The sequence below is a fragment of the Mastigoproctus giganteus genome, chromosome 11, assembly GCF_048544385.1.
Source record: "Mastigoproctus giganteus isolate SK-2022 chromosome 11, ASM4854438v1, whole genome shotgun sequence".
Taxonomy (NCBI): domain Eukaryota; kingdom Metazoa; phylum Arthropoda; class Arachnida; order Uropygi; family Thelyphonidae; genus Mastigoproctus; species Mastigoproctus giganteus.
In genome coordinates this window covers 142,105,204-142,117,965 of record NC_143585.1, presented here as the reverse complement: position 1 = coordinate 142,117,965, position 12,762 = coordinate 142,105,204, and the positions used below count along the sequence as shown (strand labels likewise).

The following is a 12,762-nucleotide window of genomic DNA, read 5'->3' as shown; positions in this document are numbered from 1 at the left end:
ACATATTTGATGATTAGCTGTGACCATTATGGATGCTTAACTATTCATTCTTAGGGCACTGATCTAATTGGTTGAAAAAGCTGTTATGTATGATGAATAACAGCTCTGCAACTACCAAGGTTCACATTACATTATGATGTTGCATAAAACCAAACAGTTACACTGAGAAGTTTTTTTTTTTATACAGCATATTTTATTGTGTTTTTTTTTTTTTTTTTTATTCTACACAAAATGTGTATTATTCAGTTAATAAGTAATAAATAGTAGTTGCATACAGTATTTCAATACCAAAATGGACTGCTGCTGATAGCTTATATAGTTGTAAAACAAGATTAGATAAGTTATCAGTATCATTCTGTAAGAGTGTTATAAACTTGCCAATTTCACAAGTGGTTTGAAAAAAATGAAAATATCTATTAACAGAACTTTGCAAACCCTGGGTGTCAGGTCACCATGGAACATAAGAAATCCTTTCTTGCATATAGCTATTATGCACTAGCAGCAACATTATTTTCCTGAGAATTTAGCAGTTTTCATAAGTGACCTTAGGGAGGTACCTATGGGCTAGAGATGTGTGATTATATCCCCAGTTCACAACTGGGGATCAAAAGGTGACATGAGTAATTATAGACCTGTTAGCTTAATGTCTGATCAAGAAAAATAATGGAGTCACTAGTTAAAGAAGTAATGCTGGACCATCTGGACGAGAATGCAATTATACTGCAGTCGTAGCATGGATGTGTTAAGGGGCAGTCTTGTCTAACCAATCTGATGAGTTACAATGATGAAGTGACCAAGGAACTGGATGCAAAAAAATATTTTTGTTATCATACACTTGGATTTCAGGCAGGCTTTTGATACTGTTGCACAAAAGACTGCTGTACAAACTGGAGCAATGTGGACATTAACGGCAAGTTACTGCTATGGATAAAGGAATGGTTAAGTAGAAAAAGCAAAGAGTGGTTGTCAATTGATATTGCTTTTTGTGGACTAATGTTATCAGTGGAGTTTCCTAGGGTTCAGTGTTGGGTCCACTGTTTTCAGTATTTACCAGTGATATTGATGAACGTATATCAAGCTTAATGACTAAGTTTGCAGATGTTACTAAGGTTGGCAGGGTGGTTAATTTGACAGTAATCAGGGTAAGCTACTATAACAAGATTTAGGAAAATTGGGTTGATGGACTGAGAAATGGCAGTTGAAATTTAACATTGACAAATGTAAGGTACTGCATATGGGTAGCAGTAATCCCAGAATAACTTATCAACTGTGTGATACTACATCCAAGGTAGTGGAGAATGAAAAAGACCTGAGGGTAATTGTGCAGGCAAACATGAAATTCTCTGAGCAGTGCAAACATGCTGCCAGGACAGCCCATGGGGTTTTGTGACTGATATACAGAAACTTTACTAGCAGGGATAAGGTGGTGATTATCCCTCTGTATAAGACCATGGTTAGGCTGCATCTTGAGTACTGCTTACAGGTCTGGAGGCTTCACTTTAGAGACGATGTAGATCTGCTGGAATGGGTGCAGAGGAGAGAAACCAGATTGGTGAAGGGAACAAAAGGGTGCTCTTTCCTAGAAAGTCTTCAGTTCTGCAAATTGCTGTGTCTTGAGACTAGGCATGTGCAGGGAGGTCTGATTGAGCTGTTTAAAGCCTTGAATGGATTGATTAAACTGAATGTTAATGGAATATGTCCTCTTGCTGAGACAACACACATGAGGGGTCATAAATTAAAGTTGTGGAAAGATGGTCACAGGTTGTATGTGCAGAAGCTTGCCTTCACCAAGCGAGTGGTTGATTGTTGGAACAGGCTTCCATCTGTTGTTGAAGTGGATGGTTTGAATAAATTCAAGGAGGAACTAGACAAATTTTTGGAGTGTATGAATGGTTGAAGTGTGTATAGTTTGTTTTTTTATTATTATTATTATTATTTTTGTTTTGCATAAACTTGCTTTCGTGCATCATTTTGCACACACTGCAAAGGAAAATATAGTATAAGAAAAAAACTGTAGGAAACCTTCTCACTCTGTGATTAGTTAAAGGAACTTTTGTACTCAGTAAGTACTACCATAATTGCTACAGCAAAATGCAAACAGAAGTAGATGGAGGTGTGCTCATACTCAGCAACATAAACAGTATTGTTGATCACTAGTTGCTGTGTTGAGTCCCATGTTTTGTGAGAATATTTTCAACAAAATTGCTCATTCATATGGAATCCAAATATATTTCATTAACTGTCTACTTTGTCAATTTTCCAGACCTATCTTTATGTACATAATGAGCTGGTTTGGTTAGGGAAATGTTAATTGGGAATAAAGCAGTCCATTTTGAATCTATATGAAATTAAAAATATTTAATTCAGGATATAATTAGATGTGAAGTGGAAACATTTGTCTGGCTTTTGAAGGTTTATAAAAAATGAAGAAAGTCCTAATTGCAAATACAATATTTGTTTCAGTAATTTATGCTGTTTAGTCACATGGATCCAGCTGGTTGAGATTCTAAGGCTTTTGAAATTACTAACGATCTTGCACAGGTTGTTCATTCACCTACCAGAAAATCCTAACCATACAAACATAAACTGAGGAAAGGATTTACGACTGTAAATCCATTCCTCAGACTCAGCCTCGTGTTTTTTATCATTACAACAATGCAAAATGGGATGATCTGCTAGAGATTTCTCTTTTTCTGTCCCTAGGTTGGATTACTGTTTTAAATTTTGTAATGTCAGTGTGTCTAGTAAATGTGCTAAGGCTGTTCAAGATAAGAATGCTGCATGTTGTAATTTCCTGTCATCTAATTCTTCAGATTTAATTTCTGCCTACAGCAAAGCTCGCAACAATTGTAAAGCAGTTATTAATCAGTCTGAACTAGATTTTGAACAAGTAGAAAACTTGCTTTTTGTCCAAATGGAAATTGAGCATTCTGGTCTCTTGCCAAAGCTGTTGGCAGCAACTTTTTCCCGCCCATCAAAAAACCTGATGGTTCTATTGCTTCCTCAGCTAAACACGAATCTAACTTTCTAGCATCCTACATTTCTTCTGCTTCTTGTATTGATGATCTTTCTAAACCACCATTTCCAGTACGCTCCACTCAATGCCTCCTGTGGTGTTCATGATTTTTCTGACTTTAAAGTATGTCAAGATTTTTCTTGACATACTTTATCACACTAGTGTTTCTGAGCAAAACATTGAGACATTTATATGGTCACAGAATTCAACCCTTCTGTAGTTGTGGATCACACAACCACAGAAGGGTTTAGAACTGCTATTTTGCAAGAGAATAGGTAATAAATCATAGTTCTAGCACTTAAGAGTTAATTTTTAAATGCATTCTTAAATATTTCAAAATCATCTATATAAATAAAGTATATTTCATACAACTAGAAAACAAAATAGAATGTTATTAGATTACATATTTGTATGTGTTTATTTCAGGCAGTTGCAAGAAGTGTGTGTAATGAATTTGTATACACTGTCTCTGATTTACATTAGGATGCGAATGTTGAATTATATGAAAACTACATAAATCAGACTTTTTTTTTTTTTTTTTTACCTATACATTTATTTGTATTGTAGGGGAAGTGCATTCTTATGATCAAATTTTTGGTCTCATCAACCTGATTTAAGTTTACTAAACTACCGTTTAAAAACAAAAATTAAGCAGATCAGTATAAACAGGAAAGCAATAAAATATACATTTTGTACTGTATATGTAAACATTTATATTACATATGTATTGGTCATAACAAGTTGTACATATTTTAAGAAACCAAGGATGAGGTCTGAACAGAATTTTTCTTCTTCTCATACAGTGCAATACAGCATCACAAAATATCACTCTTCCTTGATTAAATTGCTGTTCTCTTCCACAGTGGGTCAGTCATCCTTACTGAGAATGGTCATCCCTTTCACAAACTAACTGAATGCTTTAGACATTTTTTTTTTTTTTGCCCATGAGCTGTTTTACCCTTACTGCTGGCTATCTTTTATCTCCTTCCTACACTTTTATCCCTCATTGTTCATCAGTTTAGCATTGTGTAAATTCCAGTGCCTTTTTCACTTTACTTATGCTTGTTTCATCAAACCAAATCTCTGCCATTTTCATTTGGTAACTAAATTTTTGGTATTGGAAAGTTCCTTCCTGTACACTGAATTCATGGATCATTTATTCTGCCATATGCCATTTATTGTAGCCCAAGTGGTTTCTTCTGATGATGGTACAAGTTGTTTGTGGATTTCTTGATTTATATCCTCTCCAGAACTCCCAAACTGATGCCTGCTACTCATTGTCTTGTCTCAGTTATCACCTAGTCAACTGACGTAATAAGCTTCGAATGTTGCTATCACCCTTAGGTTCAATGATTACAGCTCAGAGGCATTTGTTGGCTCAAAATGACTTGCATGTTGTCATCCAAATCTTCATTAGTAACCTGGAAGCATGTTGTATGGGATCTACACAAGTTCATATGCTTGCTTTCTTGCATTACATGCCACTATTACTATCTTTGAGTCCTCACATGTTTCCATCAATGCAGTGCTCTGTTTGTTCATTCCCCACAACTGAATCTTCCAGTACACTTAAACAAAGTGTTTTCTTTGATTTTTACATTGAAAATTCTCCCTTATTGCACGAACAGGAAAAATGGAGTAAGTAAAGCTTATTCTTAATAATTGTTTGCATGTGTTGAAAGACAAATTTAAAATTAGCGTAATTTCTTGCATACAAGTGTTGAAGCATCTGGCTTTGTTTTATTGCAGTGCTTCTGATTGTTATACTCTCTGACTTTGTATTATTGAACAGTTTGGCTGGCGTATATGCACATAGGTTTGTATATTTCCAATTTGCTCACTAACATTGAAGATAATTCCCATATAAGGGAGGTGATAAAAAAAAAAAAAATGTCCAAAGCACTAGAGAGGGGCCTTTATTTAAAAGAAAAAAAATTTTAAATGTTTTCACATAAAAAATGGATTTTTCATGACGTTCATACTAGATTGAAAATAAAGGCGGCATCAAAAAGTAAACAATTTTGAATTATTTCTTAGTGATTTTTATGGTCATAAGTGCAGTAACTTTTTTTTTCATGTGTGCATGTGATCCTCAAAAACACTAGTGTGACTGTTTATGGATTAGCAAGAGCTAAGTGTATGGTCAAAAACCAGAAAGCTCTTTCATTGAGATTTGTCTTTTACTATACTTGTTAATGAAGGTAGACAAGAAGTGAGAGTTTTCATATTTATCTGTAATCGTGATTTTAAATGAGTCATTGTCTCTGTATCTTTGGTTTTGTAGATTGGAGATTCACATTGTTCCAGATTACGTTGTGGACTGCTACTTTATTGTGGTGAGGAGATTTAAGAGCACCCCAATGACTGAGAGCTCTGCTAGTGGGAGCTTAATGTTTTGCTACTCCTCAACATAATTTTCAGAATGTTGAGGAGCAGCTCCTTTAATATCTGTCTAAAAATAATTAATGGCTGATAAGACTGGAATTCATCGCTAAAAGTAAACATTTACTTTTGCATCGAGCTGTAATCCGAATAAACCTCAAACGTTTTATCAGAAGCTTATTCCATTTATATAAACTGATCTCAAAGAACAAATAAAACAAAGTAAACTGATCTCAAAGAACAAACAAGCAAAGAACAAATAGAACTGTGTACCAAATTTTTAGTCAGGCAAGGGGGGAATGGCTCCCCAGTTTTTTGCTCCTCGTATTTTTTTTTTGCAGTAGTAACATGCTATAAAAGCTATTGGCTTCAATGGCTATTGCTGTCTAGGTGCCTAAGCCCAGCCCACCCCATTTATAATATGCAGTTCATGATAAAAACCAGGAGTTGCCACAAATAGTACAGGGTTCAACCAGTGTGCTGATATTCGACAGTTGTTAATTTCATCTATCCTTATCAGCACTTGTTTATTGACTGCTTAAGAATGACTGCATATGCATCATACTATGCTACTTTGATGCCATTTGCTGCATATATGTGTCAGCAGAAGTGAACATGGTAAGCTCCTTGTAGAGTCATTCTAACCAGACAGTGTAATTGACAATTGAAGAGAAGAGCTAGCCACCAGCCCTTTAGATGTAAAATTAAAATGCTCTTAGAAAATTAAAGGATAGAAACTAGACTGACAGTAGGGAAGTGATAGGAATGGATTAGGAAAACTCAAAGAAAGAAATAACTGTGAATATGGAAAGTAGGTCTATTAAAAGGAAAGATGAAATGGTTGGAGAACTAGAAAAGAGAAAAACTAGGATTTGTACACTAATAGAAACAAAAAGAAAAGAAGAAAGGTATAATAAATGTGAAATTATATATTAATATACAGGGCATCCCAAAAGTCACTATTTATTAGGCTAAATAGGGCGAATTTCTAAAAAATGTTTTAATGGCTATATTTGGGTCTGGAAAGAAAAAATAATAAATTATGAAAAGTTGTAGAACAATGTAAATGCCTATATTTTGTAGAAAAATATCCGTATAATCATGTCATTTGGACATTTTTTTTTGAAATTCATCGTATTTAGCCAAATAGTGACTTTTGGGATACCCTGTATAATGGCTTGCAAAGCTTAATACATGAATTATTGAAAAAAATGCTATAGAATAATCTAATCTGTAATAAGAAAGAATATTGTGTGTTATATTGAAATTAGAAAAGAAAATATTAAATATATTAAGTGAACATGGTCCAGAAGAGGTGGAAAGAAAGAAGTAGATAAATTCAGTAATCATTTTAAGGATTGAACTAATGAGACGGATAAGAATCAATTAGTCATAATAGCAGACTTATATGCCCAAATAAGGAATAAAATAACATCACGAATTTGTCAGTGGAAATAAATTATTAGTTTTGTTGTACAGATTGTGAATCTAAATTAACCATACATTTTTTTTTTTGATTTTTTTGAACATAAAGAACAACATAAAATAGCACGGACAAATAAAGGAGTGGTAAATCAGCAGTTGATTATATCTGAGGTTTCCAAAGTGTGGATCCCCTTGGGGTGCATTGTATTATGGGGAGAAGCTTGTTTTTATGAAGTACTCTTTTTTTTAACAAAATATGAACAAACTATCCCACTACTCCAGGTACGAAGGTACTTTATTTTACACTTTTGGGATTAAAATGTATTGAAGTACGGTAACCCTCGTATAACGGTAGTTTGGTTCCTATAAAATGTCGTGTTGTGCGAAACCGTGTTATATGGGACTAAGAAAAAGTACAGAAAGGGGGGATTATGTTCCAAAAGGTAACAAAAATACACTATTTCGTTAACAAAAATACACCATTCTCCATTTCGTGTCTCTTCTGCTCTCTTTAAAAAATCAGTAATTTGGTTTTATTTGCTTTTGCTTGATAAATCTTTGTGAATTTCATCATATGGAACTAAGTATTTTTGAATATCCCTTTTGAAATTTGGGCTCCTTTCATTCAAGAATCTGCATTCAAAAAATAAGATTCTAATTGCTCGGCTAACTTAATGCCTTCCCGTATGCTTTTTAGTATAAAATTTGGAAGTTAGAATTTTCATCTGCGCTATCAATCTTCTGAATTGATTTGGTTTTACCTCCAATGTCATTTCCACCAAATATGCTTTGCCAGCCTCTCTTTCTACTAGTAATTCTTGAATGTCTTCAGTAATCATATATATTTTTATTTTTTTAGGAGCATTGGCAACTAAGGCCATGTTGCTCTGTGTATATTGTCTATAAATTGCATATCCTGAGGTCAATTTTCTGTTTTGATGGGCGAAAAATCCATGTTTCCGGGAGGAAAAAACCATGCTACCCTTGCCTGAGCCCAACTAACTCAGCCATGCTGTGAAAAAGACCAATAAAAATTCCTCCCTTCATTGATGGGATTCGAACTTAGGTCTTTTCCACTTGGTGTGGGTAGAATGGCAATTCTATCAACTTTCCTACCCATGAGGGCTTCAGTAGTCATATCATCAAAACCTTCCCCTCCTACCGATGTAGCAAGTTCTACTATCGCACCGATTCTGTTTTCTGCCAGTTCCACTATATTTCCTGAATGAACTGATGCTGGCCAACCATTTTTCCACATTCATTTAACATTGACGATTTTACTTCTTTGAGTGATAAAGCAATGATTCTGATAGGTTAGGTCCACAATTGAGAAATGCCTCCATTACTTCAATAGATTCAGAATCAATTTTTTTCCAAAATCCATTTTAACAATTTTCTGATGTAATGAGTTTTAAAGATGGATCTAATGGGCCTTGATCTAATGGCTGAATGAAAGAAGTTGTATTAACCTAGTAGAACTGTGGCGGTAGAAACATAACTTCACCGTTTGGATGACTTAAATCTTTTGGTTGGCCTGGTGTGCTATCCAATAGTAATAAAATTTAGAAATCTAGATTTTTCTAGTAGTTCAACAAGCACAAATTCAATAGCACAGATTGTAACATGGTGATTTCCCAACAAAATAAAATACAGGGATTTCTCAATTTTTTTTTTTTTTTTTTTTTTTTTTTTTTTTTGACTAGTGAGTCAACAAGAGTGGATTCAAAAAGAGTGGAAACGTTGAAAAATTACATCCTACATAATAGCAGGGTTTTCTCCACACAAAAGCTCAAAAATACCCTGTTATGCGAAGTTTGCAGAATTTCTCTGTGTTGCAGAGAAACCGTGCTGTGCGAGGATTGCTGCAATTTATCAATCGTGTTAGAGCAAAACCGTGTTGTAGAAGTACTGTGTTGTATGGAGGTTGTCTGTATGTTAATTTACAGGCAACCCCCATACTCAGCTAAATTTTATGTTCAGTCTGTTTATTTACACTTGTTCTGGAAGATGGAAGTGAGCATGAAATTCGTGAAATATTTTAAGGAGACGTACAGTATCAAAGTTTGGGAACCTCTGGATTATCTAATCAATAATAGAAATGTAAAACCAGAAAATATAAAGGATGTAAATTTTATCCTTTTTTCCCCTTCCAATATCATTGAATATTGAAAGCAGTCATAAATTGGTAGTGGCAAATGATGCAAGAAAGCAAGCTTATATAACATCAAAAAAAAAAAAAAAAAGCACTACACACTTCTTCCATCCCTACCTTTCAAGAATTTTAGTTCTTCCGTGGTTTTATTCAAACCATCCACTTCCACAACAACAACAGATGGAAGCCTCTTCCAACAATCAACCACTTGCTGACTTCAGGTAAACTTCTGCACATCCTACAACCATCCTTCCTCAACTTAAATTCATTCATGTCCCCTTGTGTAGTCTCAGCAAGAAGAAGAATGCAATTCACATTCAGCTTATTCAATCCATTCAAGGTCTTAAACACCTCAATCAGATCACCCCACAGGTGCCTAGTCTCCAGAAGCTGAAGCTTGCAGAACAGAAGCCTTTCTTGGTAAGAGCACCCATTTGTTCCTTTCACCAATCTGGTTGCCCCTCTCTACATCCGTTCCAGCAGATTTACATCCTTCCTAAAGTTGTTGTTGTTGTTATTTGGTTTTTAGGAGCATTAGCAACTAAGGCCATATTGCTCCGGGGATATGCGGTGGTCATTCCCTGAACTTTCCACATCCTTCGTATTTGGTGGTCATGGGCTCTAACCCCTCTCTAATCAAGAAGTGTGTGCTACGCACAGCTGCCCCTGCCCACCTGGCTATGGAGGTGCCCTTCCTAAAGTGAGGCTTCCATACCTGTATGCAATACTCAAGATGTGGCCTAACCATGGCCTTGTATAAAGGGATAATCATTTCCTTATTCCTGCTAGCAAAGTTTCTGTATATCATTGACAAAATCCCATGAGATGTTCTGGCTGCATGTCTATACTGCTCAGAGAAATTTAAAGATTAAAGATTTAAAGAATCCTTTAAGGAAAAGCAAATAAAGAAACAAAATTGAATTATTATATGATGAAAGTATTAGAAATAAATGAAAATGCTATGGGACATTTCAGAGAAGTAATTATATTCCCCACTAAGCTTTTTATACAAACTAAGGGGTGTTGTACATAATTTAGGCCAAAATTGATCTCAGGTGAACTTATGAAAATATTGGCAGGGAATCAAAATGAATTGGATGGATATGAATTATCAGAGACAGAAGGCCACAGTAAATATAAACTTGTCTGCAGTCAAGTAACTGATAGAGTTAAGCATGTTATGACAAATTATGAGAAGACTGGCTAAAAAAAGTAGCATAATATTCTCTTCCTGTGTTAACATTATAGTTGGAGAAACTGGAGATGTCTAAATATATCTCTCCTATTCACAAAGGGAATGGGATCAAAGGAAAAGTGAATAAATATAGTGTAAGCTTGACTTTGGTAGATAAAATAATGGGGTAAATGGTTAAAGAATCATCTTGATAGGAACTTATTTATGTTGCAATCACAGCATGTTTGAATAATCTGTTAAGGTGGTTACGAAAGAATTGGATGCAAAAAATAGTTTTGACATCATATACTTAGATTTGAGTAAAGCTTTTGATGCAATTCCACATGAGTGACTGCATTATGAATTGGAACAGCGCAGTATTCAGGTAAAGTACTAACAACAGTTGATTAAGTGTTGGTTATGGACTAATGTGATAAGTGAGATATCACAGGGTTAGTCGTTAACCCCTTCCCCTCTCCCACCTACTGTTCAATTTTAATGCCCAAGTCTTCTCAAGTTTGGTAATTAATTAGTGAGCTTTTTTATGCTATTTGTGATTGTAAGTCTTGCATTTGATTTCAAAAGGATATGTGGATCATTCAAAAGGATATGTGGATCTCTGTACTGCTGCGCTCCCTGCTGCAACTCTTGTGGCATATGTATTTTATGCTTCACATTATTGCTATTTTTTTTAAAACTGCTGTAGACAGAAATGGGGGAAAATGTTGGCTTTGAGTTGGATATTTCTCCAGATGCAGAGCATGAATTTCGCAGATCAGGACAGGCAAGCTTTTATTTATTATACTCTTTTCTTATTCTCCTCGTAGTTTTGTTTTAATTAGTTCATCTTTTTTTCATTTTTGGACTTTACTCTATTATTTTTTTCCTTCCATTGATTCACAGGAGGAGTCTGATTATTGTGAACATTCATCTCAGTGCAGTGAAACAGAAAATGAAGGCTCCACATCTGAGGAAGAATATGGAGAAAGTGCTTATCTGGTTCGAGATAAGACAACAAAGTGGAGAAAGGGTCCTGCACCGAGGTGCAGCCCCGCTCGGCAATGGAACATTGCAATACATCTTTCTGGTAAAAAAAAAAAAAAAAAAAAAAAAAAATGGAACCAGGAAGGTTTATTCACAAGTGCCTTGCACTATTTCTAACTGATTATAATTTGCATGATGGTAATGAGCACAAATATGCATATGTCAAAAATAGTTTCTAGTTTTGATAGAGAACAAGATGCAAAGCCCACAACTTTTGAAGCAATATGAGCTATGATAGGCAATCTGATGTTAGCAAGAGTCTGCTGGAATGGGTATCATTTTTACTGCTGAGGTGAGTACAAATCTGATGATATAAACCTCATATAATTTAAAATGATATAGATTTATACCAATCCAAATATATTAGGATTAGTATAAATATACCTGCTAACTCTTCAATTTACTATGGAGATGCTGTCTTTTTTTACTTGTTTTTACCTCTTCTCCATTTCACTGTTAAAACATTTTTCATATATCTCAATAATATTGTGGCTTCACTATGAAATTGAGAATTTTTAAAAAATTCCATGAATTTCTAGTTATTTTCATTAACAAGTTGGCCTTCAGATGTGCAAGTTTACATTGCATAAATTATTTTATTTTTTTTTAATGAAAATCCCAAACACTAAAGGTATTAGAACCTTTAGTACTTACCATGCATAGGTTGAAGGTTGAGAAGATGACAGAAGGTACTTTTAGCATTACCATTAGTACAGGCATATGATGCAAGAAAGAAAGCTTATATAGCATCAGCCAAAAAAAAAAAAAAAAAAATCAACATTGGCTCCATGGAGCTGAAGGTGGATTTGTGAATAATGTCATGTGAAATGAAAAAATACAATTTAAGCTTAATAAAATCAGTTTTATTTTATTTGGTATATTCATTTACAATCATCAATAATAAAGGCTTGTGGTAACTAAAGTATGATACATAGTTCAAACAATTCAAACTATTAACATTGCGATTGAAGACCAAGTTGATACATGATTGACCACGTTGTAGTAGATTTTGTAGGATCTGATGCGAGTTTATGATTGAATGTTGATTCCATGAAGTCGAGAAATGGTGCATTTTCAAGTTTCTTAACGTCAATGTTGAAATCGCCCGCTAAAATTATTGGGATCTTTTGAAAGTTGAATTTCCTTACAACTTTAGGTATGTCTCCAAACTTTGGCATATAAATCGCTAGATTGGATATTAAGAAAACTTTAATCTGCTTCAATGTTGAATTAGGTGAGATGTAGAATGTTACGAGCAAAGTCTTCTGTCCATTTATTTTAACTTCAACTGCACGAATGTCGCCACAATTATCTGTACCAGTAATTTGCCGTAGAGAGTCTGCATCTAATGAGAATATGTGGTGTACATATTGTCGATTCGACTTTACTGTATATCACAACACCACCAGATCACACAGAAGGTGTTTTGAATTGTGTGATACATTTGTATCCTCGAACATCAATATTTTCATCGCTTTCAAGCGATGTTTCATTTAATGCCAAGATATTCGATTCCACGAGAATTGGATCAGTGTTTGTTATGATGTTTCAGACAATGTATATTCAACA

The 12,762-nt window shown here is 34.5% G+C and overlaps 1 protein-coding gene across 4 annotated transcripts in view; it reads left to right on the top strand.

Annotated features, from left to right (window-relative positions):
- Positions 1-12,762, top strand: part of LOC150078483 (SPRY domain-containing protein 3-like) — a 179,016-nt gene that overhangs the window by 18,636 nt on the left and 147,618 nt on the right. The window contains exon 1 of one of the 4 annotated variants that reach the window (XM_090385553.1): positions 11,400-11,485. The exons of the other annotated variants lie outside the window; for them this stretch is intronic. The gene's annotated coding sequence lies outside the window, so the exon portion shown is untranslated. Of the gene's footprint in view, positions 1-11,399; positions 11,486-12,762 lie in introns of those variants that run through there. 4 annotated transcript variants of the gene reach the window in all.